The sequence below is a fragment of the Capsicum annuum genome, chromosome 2 (assembly GCF_002878395.1).
Source record: "Capsicum annuum cultivar UCD-10X-F1 chromosome 2, UCD10Xv1.1, whole genome shotgun sequence".
NCBI classification, from domain to species: Eukaryota; Viridiplantae; Streptophyta; class Magnoliopsida; order Solanales; family Solanaceae; genus Capsicum; species Capsicum annuum.
The window spans coordinates 81856071-81867789 of record NC_061112.1 but is presented as its reverse complement, the minus strand read 5'-3'; the positions used below and the strand labels follow the sequence as shown (position 1 = coordinate 81867789).

The window sequence follows — 11719 nt, the reverse complement described above, 5'->3', positions numbered from 1 at the left end:
CATGTGAAAGCTTTACTATAAGAAACTTTATTTGACCAAAACAAATACATAGGATTTTGAGGAGCAGATAATGCAACTCAAACTCAAAATGGAAAACCTAACTCCAACTTTCTTCAACAGTTCAACTGCAATTCCCCAAATTCAAAAACCAACCCCCAACATTATTGCAAGTCCAAAAAAGGAACTACAAAAAAAACAAGTCAAACATCAAAAAGAAAGTAAATATACACATTCTATACAATTTTTAACTACAATTATTATTTAGATACATATTTTATACGACTCTATATAGTTTCTACATGCATTCTAAAAATATATCTATCTAATATAAAAGAGTATCAATTGAGTATATGGATACTGCAAGTGTATCAATGTAGTATAAAAGTGTATTAATGTGGTATAAAAGGGTATCAATTGGGTATAGGGACTGCATGTGCTTGCATATAATTTTCTTTCTCTTTTTTTTTAAAAAAGTGTATCAATATAGTATAAAAGTGTATCAATGTGGTATAAAAGTATATTATTTGAGTGTAGAGACTGAATGTGCCCAACTGGGCCAAATGGTTAAAAAAGGAAATTATTTTAGCCAACTGGCTACAACATATCCACCTTTTCAATTATGAGCCATTTTTTTTAAGTGGCCATGCCATGTCCTTTTCCCTTTATTTAATTTGGTCCATGTTGACTTGGCACATCATTTGAGAAAATATTTATTAGAAGCTTATTTTGCTAATTAATCTTATTAATTATGTTTGAAAATCTTCATTTGACAACTAAGCTAATATATAGTCATCTAATGACGGAGATAGTATTAACAGAAAATATTAAACTTCACTTTATTTCAAAAATTAAATGAATAAATGAAAATTATTATTATTAATAAGAAGATGAGGGAGTACTTAATCACATGTTTTTCCATTAGATGTCAGACAAGATACAGATGAGAGATAAAATCATAATTAGACACAACGACCAAAATAAACGTCAAAGTATTAAATGGAGTGTAAGACTCAGAATAAACGTGACTTCACGTATCTAGTGTCCTATATAAAGATGCCCTGATTGCAGCTCTAATTTGAACTTAAGTCCAAGTTTACTGAATTATCCTTTAACGTCATCATGAGAATGGTATGTGGAAACCATTTTTTCAATCAAGATGAAGGCAATAATAAGGCAACATATTTTTGCGAGCTTACGGAGGAGTTTTTCAGCAGTGGAGGTGCATCAAATGTAGATGATTTTTTGCCTGCACCATTTTCTTGGATTTATCAGCATATTATGAAAAATACGCTCACACAACTTAGCGAAAAAATGGATGAATTCTTGCAAAGTTTAGTTGATGAATATCGTGGTGCGGCAAACCAAAATACCATGATTGATAATTTGCTTTCTTTGCAAAAATCGAACCAGACTACTATACTGATGATATCATCAAAGGAATTATAATGAAAGATTTCAACACTAATACATCCTCATCTATATTTTATATGTACCCTTTAATTCAGGACAAACATCAATAAATATACCTAGTACTTGGTTAGGGTATTGCTAAGAAAAATCGAAACCACCAAGCTTTATTTTTTAGTTTGATTTCTTGATTAAAAAAAATCAATAATAGTTGATTTGATTTGTTATTTAAAAAGACTCAAAACGAAGACGACAAAACTATAGACACCATTTATAAAAATATTTCTCTAACAGTAAAAAGTTGTAGATATATTCATGATACTTCTTCGTGATGTAATGTTAAATAAATGCAGGTTATAGTGATTGGGGGAACAGACACAACAGCGGTTACTATAGAATGGGCAATGACGCTTTTGCTCAACCATCCAGAAGTGTTGAATAAAGCAAGAATTGAAATAAACAATCATGTTGGCAGTGATCGTTTAGTGAATGAGGCTGATTTGCCCAATTTGAGATACCTACAAAGTATCATTTCGGAGACTTTCAGAATACGCCCAGCAGCACCAATGTTGATACCCCATCAATCAGCTCATGATACCAAAATAGGGGGTTTCGACATTCCAAGTGGGACAATCATATTAGTGAATGCTTGGGCTGTCCATAGGGATCCATCAATTTGGGATGACCCGGGAAGTTTCAAACCAGAGAGATTTGAAGGAAATCGTGGGAGCTACTGCCATTTGGAATGGGACGGAGAGCATGCCCAGGTGCTGGACTTGCTCAACGTGTGATTGGCTTGGCTATAGGAACGTTAGTTCAGTGTTTCGAGTGGCAAAAAGTTGGCCAAGAAATGGATTTAATTGAAGGGAGTGGTCTCACCCTCGCCAAATTTGAGCCGCTCACAGCAAAGTGCAAGGCCCGCGATATTGCTTATATAGTTCTTTAATTTCTAGAATTGCCTCACATCTTGATTTGGATGGCTGTTATCTATCGTTTCATAACGTATCGTTTTGAACCATGGGATAGATCTTCTGTGTGTTGTCAAACTATAATTTTGTATATTTATAAGGCATAATTGCTCATCTTATGTAATCCTTCGATTATCAATCGAAAACACCTACCCTGTGGGTGGTTCAAAATTTAAATAAATATATTTAACTTATAGATTTTTCTTTTTATCATAACCGAGAAATGATTTTCTAGCCCTTTACAATTTTTTAATTTTATATATTTTATAAGAGATTTTTTATTTTTACACCTACGAAATATGAAAGACCACTTCTTCTATTCAAATTGTAAAAGGACGAGAAATCTCACTTCCTCCCTACATTAATACTATAATTGTTTATCAGATATACAAGTAGGTGTGGATTCCAAAAGGTTGTTGCATGTCGTTGCAATAAATATCGATGGAAAAAGTTTTTGCAACAACAAAATATATTATTGCCAAAAATAACTTAACGCAACCAAAAAAGTTGTTGTCTTACATTCGTATAGTTGTGACTTATAAAAAAAATTCGCAACAAAATTTAACGTTACTATAAATTAACTTATTTACCAACATTATTAATTGTTGCAAAAACTTGACAAAAAATTAGTTAGTAGGCAGTTAGAAAGCTTTTTAGCAACAATAATTTTTATTACAATAAATTAAATATTTTCTATACACTTTTAGCAACAATTTGTGAGTAGTTGCTACATACACAGTACATATTTTAAAAATAATTTTATAAAAATACTAAAATTAAAAATTATATAAATTTGCAAAGGTCAGTACATATATAAGATTGATGAACTAGATATTTTCTACTTTCAAAAAATTAAGTACTTCTACATGTCTTTACTTGTAAAAAAAAATATAAACTGATCATTATGATCCTATACTAAGTAATTAAAAAAAAAAAAAAAAGAATCTTCTCCGATAGCACTTGTGTTGTTACTTGATTTAAATCTTCCCACTTGATATCTTCTTCTCTAGCTCTTCAATTTTTTCCTCAAGTGATGCTTTTTCAATCAAAAGTCTCTTTTTTGTCTCTTCTGCAGTACGCAACATAGCACGAGCTTTCGACTCTTCTTGAAACTTTTCTAAAACCTGCTAGTGAAAGATTCATGAGTTCGTATTTTGTGGATTATAGACAAATTTGGACAAAAGTCAAATTCATAGCTCTACCTGATTATTTGCTTCAACCAACTCTTTCGGATTTTTTTTTCAAATCTTGAGGACCCATCAACTTTGAAAATTGCAATTTTAAGTTTCGCTTCTCCGTTAAAGCAGCCTGTCAAGAATGAAGTGATAAAATGAGATGATTGTCGCCTTAATAAATAAAATTTAATAACATTTAACAAACACCTGAAGCTCTGCATCTTTTTCATTGTATAAAGATGAGAATTTATCACAATCATAATCAGCCACTTCTAAATTTTGCTTCTCAAAAGTCAAGTTGTCTTTTAAGCAATTCAACTCTTTTTGCATTTCTGATTTTGTTTTTGTTTTTTTTGTAAATTTTTCATCAACTGCTCATCAACACATAAACCATAAGTCATAAGTAAATATGTACCTAAAATATATTTTATTATGCTTATCAACTGAAATTTAAAAAGATAGATGAATGCAGACTGGTTAGAGCAAATAGATGTCATGTACATATCTCCATACTTCATCACAAATGAGAAGAACTAGAAATGTGAGTTGGAGGAACTACTTATTCTTATTCATGAAAAAAATCTCAAGCATAAATGCGATTGTAAAAGTGTTAGAGCTGGCCATGTCCCAGCAAGTGTATGTACTAAAGAAACTAGATTTGCTACAAGGCAAAGTTTTAGCTTGTACTCTCAATATATCCATTAGCTAGGCAGACTTTTTCCTCTTATTACTAGTTGCAGGATAAATTGAAAGATAGCACACTGTAATAACTAATTTGATGCATAATGTGACACATTGTCTATTTTTAACTTATCTATGAAAATGTCTTCCCTAACAATGCAAAGCCAAAGGTAAATACTTGAAATAGTAAGAAAGCTATAACCATTTAGCTTTTCCTTTAGGAGGAAAAACAGGCATAATATGAAATAATATTCGTTCCTAAAGTCGCATCATAAGCTTTAAAGGGAGTACAACCTCCACTCCTAGTTTCAGCAGGTCTGTTCGCAATATGAACTAGGATTCATAAATCTACTCCTGTATCATTTATTGTTGTTGTTGTTACGGCTTTCCTATATTTATTAAATAGCAGTCTACTCAATTATTAAAAATAATAATTTTATTTATTTTTTAATATTAATTTTATATAGTTAATATAGTTGTTAAATATCAACCTAATTCAATTCAATTTTCCTAATTTATTTAAATTCTGACCATTTTATACTCAATTTATGTCAATTGAGTTTAATTTAACTCAATCAAAATCCCCAATTAAATTTGTTAACCCAATATCTAATCCCAATTTGACTCATCTCCTCAATTCTAATCTCAACCATTCATCATATTTGATCAACGGTCAATATTAGATCAATTTAATATTTTTCTTGAAATTGGACAGCTTCAGACTATATTTCTTGAACTGAGGGTCTATTGGAAACAACCTATTTACCACAGCGATAAGGTCTGCGTATACTGTACCCTCCATAGACCCTCATTTGTGGGACTAAATTAGGTTAGTTATTGTTTTCATTTTCTCGAAATCTCATAGAGAAAACAATCAAACGATGTCACCTTGATTTTTTTTTAATTATTATTATTATTATTATTATTATTATTATTATTATTATATTTATGCTCAATTTATTTCAAATTTATTATTGGTAATTTTTATATAGTATTTTCTATGTGACATACGTAATTTATTGTAAGAATAACAATTTTTATAATATTTTTTAATTTATTATTACTATGAATTTATTATTATATTTAAATAGCAGCCTAAGTTAATTCAATTATCTTTTCAATTTTATTTAAATTCTAGTTAACCTTATCTAATTGATGTCAATTTTAACCTATTTTTTAATTCAATTTGGTTCATTATTAAACCAATTTTCAATTTCCTTTTCACTTTTAATCACAGTCATCGATCTCATGGGATTGACGGCCGAGATTAAATTTTATTTTTCATATAAAAAACATCCAAATACCAAAACTTACTTTTTTATTTTTTACAAAATATTTTTTCGATACTATTTGTGACTACAACAACCGGAAAATTTGACAGTAAATTCTGGGAAATATTTATTTCAAATTTTATTGTCAACAGTTTTATATAACATTTTTTTTAACATAACATTAATTTTATATACATAATTTATTTTAATATCAACATCTTATTATTTTTTTCAATTTTATTATTACGTCAGTAGTACATTTATTAAAATAGCAGCCCTAATTCAATTCAATTTCCCAATCTATTTGATTCTTAGTCATTTTTTATATCCAATTAATGTCAATTCTAACTTAATTTTTTTATCAATTTTTTATCCCCTTCTCCATTTTAATCACAGCCGTTAATCTCATGCAATCGACGATTAAGATTAAATCTTATTGTTCATGCATATAACACCCTAATACCTAAAACCCTAAATCATTTTCCTGTTTTTTTGCAAAAATGTGCCGCACCTTTTGTCTCCCTTCTCTCTCTAAGGTCAACCACCGGCGAACACCACTCTCCGGTAGGCCGCGTCGCCGGCTAGTCTGCCGCCCCTCCTTTTTTCCTCTCTCCTTTCCCTCCATCGTGCCACCTGCCGGCGCTGCACAACAACATGCAGCCAGCGAGCAAACCAGTGCCGTCGCCGCCGCCGCCTCTCTTCATCTCCTCTATCCGCTACCAGCACTGACAACCAGCCCAACGATCAGCCGGCGAGAAATGCATTCAGTTTAGCCCAGTGATCCTTTTTGGGTGCAATTTGTTTTTCTCTTCTTCCTTCGTTCAATACAAGGTAAACTATTTCTATCTCCATCTCCATTTATTTTCATGTAATTCTATTTGATATTGTTTGTTCATGTGTTGGTTTTATACTTGGATCGATTTAGTTATGTGATGATTAATCATCTATCAGTAGATACAAAAGATCTTATAACTGTCTATGGTCAACGGAATGTCAAATCAACTGTATTTGTACTATGTGATTTCAATCTTGAAATTACTAATTGAAAGAAAAAGAGTTTGCCTCTATTTTGGGGATTAGAGTTGAAGAAAGTTTCCTTCTTTATTAACTTTTACTTGAAGTAGATAGTCAGGTATATAAGCATCGTGAGGTATTACAGATGGAGGGAACGGTAAATTTAGGTCTAATATCTGTCTGGTGAAGAAAAGCTCAATTCATGTTGAAATTACTTGAGCATATTAGAGAATTCTTTTCCTTCTTCATTTTTTGACTGGTAGGGAGGACTTGAGGAGGGGGCACTTGTTATAAAAATGATAAAGGAATTTGTGTATCATGTTTCCTTTTATCTTCTGATAGTCCTGTTGATAATAACCACTACAAAAAAAGGGAGAAATAGTTGCGGTTAACTAATGACGGTTTTGAACAACCACCACACAATGAAACATAAAACAACGGTTTTTGAGATGCCATACTAAAATTTTGAATACCATCGGTTAACAGAGATTGTAGCGGTGATAAACTGTATACTGCTGTTTGTGTTTCAAATATTATTTTATTTCTCCCTCAGTGTATTCAGAATTTCCACTCACAATTTGGTTTCTCTCCAAAAATTTAGAACTCCATTATTCCCTCGTATCTTTCTGTATGTAGCGCTTCGGGTTCTTAGGTGTGTTGTATCCCTCAAGCTCACAATTGCTCACCAGGTATTACTTCTAATTTCTTCCCGATCTTTCTTTCCAGTAGCAACCAAAAGCAGTTTGGTTTCCTCTAATCTCTGGTATCTCTCTGTATTTGCTTTAGTTGTTAGAAATGGTTTTGCGATTCTATTTCAGGGAAAAGTTTTGTGGTTTTCTTGTTATGCTCCAGATATATGCTTCTTTACGTGCTGTGATTTAATGCTACTTAGAAAGGATGGTTTTGTTCATTATCTATAAGATTATAATGAAATCTCTAAAGTAGCTGATATCATCACAGAAATTAGTGACTTGAAATGTTTCAGGTGTAGGTACTTTGATAGGTGAAGTTTTGTTTTGAATTTAGTAAGGTGCATGGTCACTTGAGAAGTGAATTAGTGACTTCGATTTGTTTAAGTGTAGGTACTTGAAATGTGAACTTGTGTTTTGAATTTAGTAAAGTACATAGTCACTTGAGAAGTGAATTAATGCATTGAAAATGTTTAAGTGTAGGCACTTGAAATGTGAATTTGTGCTTTGAATTTAGTAAAGTGTGGTCACTTGAGAAGTGAATTAGTGACTTGAAAATGTTTTAAGTGTAGGTACTTGAAATGTGAACTTTTGTTTTGAATTTAGTAAAGTACATGGTCACTTGTGAAGTGAATTAGTTACTTGAAATGCTTAAGTGTAAGTACTTGAAATGTGAACTTTTGTTTTGAATTTAGTAAAGTACATGGTTACTTGTGAAGTGAATTAGTGACTTGAAAATGTTTAAGTGTAAGTACTTGAAATGTGAACTTTTGTTTTGAATTTAGTTTAGTTTGGTAACTTGTGAAGTGAATTAGTGACTTGAAAATGTTTAAGTGTAGGTACTTGAAATGTGAATTTTTGTTTTGAATTTAGTTTAGTTTGATAACTTGTGAAGTGAATTAGCGACTTGAGTTGAAAACAGAAAAAGCGACCACGTGATCGGTTTTTGTGGTCGGTTTTCTTATTTTTTCTAGTAGTGGTAGTTACTTGAAAATATGGTTAAGTATAGTGACTTGAAACGTGTACTATTGACTTGAAAATTGTTAAAGTGTAGTTACTTGAAATGTGAATTAGTTACTTGAAAGTGGTTAAGTATAGTGACTTGAAAATGGTTAAGTATAATTATTTGAAATGTGAAGTAGTTACTTGAAAATGGTTAAGTACAATGACTTGAAATGTGAATTAATTATTTGAAAATGGTTAAGTGTAGTGATTTGAAATGTGTACAAGTGAATTGAAAATAGTTGTGTAGTGACTTGAAATGTGAATTAGTTACTTGTGTAGTGACTTGAAATGTGTACTAGTGACTTGAAAATGGTTAAGTGTAGTTACTTGAAAATGGTTATGTATAGTGACTTGAAATGTCAATTAGCTATTTGAAAATGGTTTGAGTGTAGTGGCTTGAAATGTGTACTAGTGACTTAAAATGTGAATAAGTTATTTGAAAATTATTAAGTGTAGTAACTTGAAAATGATTAAGTGTAGTTACTTGAAATTGCGAACTTGTGACTTGAAAATGGTTAAGTGAAGTTACTTGAAATTGTGAACTTGTGATTTGAAAATGGTTAAGTATAGTCACTTGAAATGTGTACTAATAACTTGAAAATAATAAAGTATAGTTACAAAATAAATTTGTTTGGTTATATGAAAAGATCTCTGCTTTGAGAATTTCTCATTGAGTAAATCTTCTTGTATAATCCATTGCAGTGTACCTGACAATGTATAATCCATTGCAGTGTACCTTATATAATTCATTTGACCAGGTACGGAGTTTTAAGAAATAAGAAAAGAGTTTTCTTCACATTAAGTGTAAAATACATGACACCACTTGAACCTTTTCTCTTGTTCTCTTAGGTGTCGTTTGGTTTGAAAATAGTTATCCCGGGATAACTTATCCCACCATGTATATGGGATAAGTTATCCTGGGACTAAGGAGAAAATGATGGGATAAGTTATTCCGGGTTGGATTAATCCCTCCAACCAAACAAAGGAAAATGTGTTCTTTAATTTTATCTCGGGATAATTACTTATCCCGGGATAACCATTTTCAAAATTATCCCGAGATTTTTCAAACCAAACGACCCCTTATTTTTCTAGTTTCATCCTTTGTTATCTTAATAGAACAATTCACAATAATATGAAAAATCAACTTTGAGTTTATGATGCTTTATATGCTAATAATATATACATATTTATATTTGTTGATTGTTATGATTTTATTTGATACTATAATATCATATAAGGGAAAAGACATCATTTCCACCCCATACTATACAAGAAAAGTTGAAGCCACACCTAAACTATATAAGTGACCTATTACACATCTTAACTATATAAAAGTGATATTATTACCTCCCCGCAACCCCCATTTTAAGGTGCGTATGTTACACTTATTTTAGGCGCATCCAGCCTATTAAATAACAAAAGTAAACGGCTAAAAACATTAAGGGAAAAGGCATCGTTTTCACCCCAAGCTATAGTCGAAAAGTTGAATTCACACCTAAACTATATAAGTGACTTATTACACACCTTAACTATAAAAAAATGATACTTTTTACTCCTGATGTGGAAAATACATAATTATTTAAATAAAAATTGGCTCATTTAAATTAAAAATTAATGCAAAAAAAAATTAAAAAAATTAAAATACTCCTCCCCCAACCCCCAGCATCCCTACCCCCAAACAATCGTCTTTTTCATCACCCCAACCCCCAAATCATCATCTTCTTCATCACCCCCACCCCGAAACTCCAATCCCAACCTCAAATCTTCTTCATCACCCCACCCCAAACAATATAGTTTCTTCATCATCCCACCTTCAAATTTCAATCCCATCCCCAAATATCACAATTCATCCTCCACCTTCATTTAATCAATGTCAATTTCACAATGAACAAAATCAAATTTTATTTGATGTTTAAACGGGCAAAATCAAATTTTATAAAAAAAAAAATATAAAATTTTGTAGCAAGGATGTTTTTTGGTGAATTCTCATAAGAAAAGTCGGATTCATCATCGACTTTCTACTCTCTGTCTGTTAATTATTAATCCATCAAAAAATGTAGCTTGCTACCATATTAGTTTTTTTTTAATTATAGCTGAAAAACAAATAAAAAAAGTACGAATATGTGTTGGTCATTACCATTTAAAACACAGAGGCCAACAGTCGAGTGACCATTTTTTGAAACAATAATGGCCATTATAGTTGAGAATTATTACTTTTTTTTTTTAAGAAAAGACGATGGGTTACGGATGAAGAACAATGTTAGAAGAAATTAATTGTTGTGACAATTTTGTTGGTGAGATAAAGTTTATGGTGGTGAATATGGTGTAATGGAGGTAATGGAGGTTTTGGACATCGACAACAATGGAGGTTTTGGATATTGAAGAAGAAGGGAAAAAAATTAAATTAAAAATAAAAAATAAAAAATTATGAAAATAATAAATTTATTATGTTTTCGAATTATGCTGACGTGATAGCGCGTGTAAAATACCACACAAGTGGTGTAATGCCTGATAGGTTATAAAAAATATCGCTTTTTTATAGTTAAGGTACGTAATGAGTCACTTATATAGTTTAGGTGTGGATTCAACTTTTTCGACTATAGTTTGGGGTGGAAATGATGCCTTTTTCCTATCATATAAAAAAGGGCAGCCCGATGCACTAAAGCTACTGCTATGCGTGGTGTTCGGGGAAGAGCCCCATCACAAGGGTGTATCGTACGCGGCCTTGCCTTGCATTTCTGCCAGAGGCTGTTTTCAAGGCTTGAACCCGTGAACTCCAAATAATTTATGCTAATAATGTATTTTCAACACTTTTTATGACCTGAATTAACATATTCTTATCCAGAATGAGTTTGAAAGAACGAAACAAGAAATATTAGCTGCTCAAAGTGCATCAATTGTGGAAGGAGGATGAGAAAGGAATTAGACTTGTTGATGAAGCATGTATACAAGAAATCATCTGCAAATGATGAACGTTCATCTCAAGAAGACAACCAAGCTTATGAGAATGAAAGTGATGGTGATTCTGATGACATGAATGAAAGTGATAATCCTGATAACATGAATGAAAGTAATTCTGACCCTGATGGTTGGAAGTTTTATTGAGGATTCAAGTTTAAAATATTTTGTTTTGGACCATTTAAGAATCATACATTATTGATGTGGATGTTTTGAATTATGTTTTTTTTGTTAGCTGTAAGGGTTTACATTAGATTTGTATTGAATGATGTTTTTAAGAATTATTGAAGGTTTTGAATAAATTTTTGATTAATTGTGAAATGTTTCTAGTAATTTACGTGTGAATTGTTACTTGGGAATTTTCATGGGGATGCACATGCTAAATATTTATCAAAATTTTCTTGAAAAAATTTATTCTTGTGAATTTACTTGGGATATTTCATACGAGTTTTCTTGCGGAATAGTTTCATAAATATCCGCAAGAAATTTTACCAAATAATTCATGAAAAATTTTGATGGTTAATCGCAAATAAATCCGCAAATAATGTACC

The 11719-nt window shown here is 31.2% G+C and overlaps 1 long non-coding RNA gene and 1 pseudogene across 1 annotated transcript; both read left to right on the top strand.

Annotated features, from left to right (window-relative positions):
* Nucleotides 1-1074: 1074 nt before the first annotated feature.
* On the top strand, nt 1075-2353 carry LOC107857844 (annotated as a pseudogene).
* Nucleotides 2354-5934: 3581 nt separating this feature from the next.
* LOC124895889 lies at nt 5935-11489 on the top strand. Its single transcript, XR_007052009.1, has 2 exons — nt 5935-6333; nt 7153-11489. It is a non-coding gene; the product is annotated as an uncharacterized LOC124895889 (long non-coding RNA).
* The last annotated feature ends 230 nt before the right edge of the window (nt 11490-11719 follow it).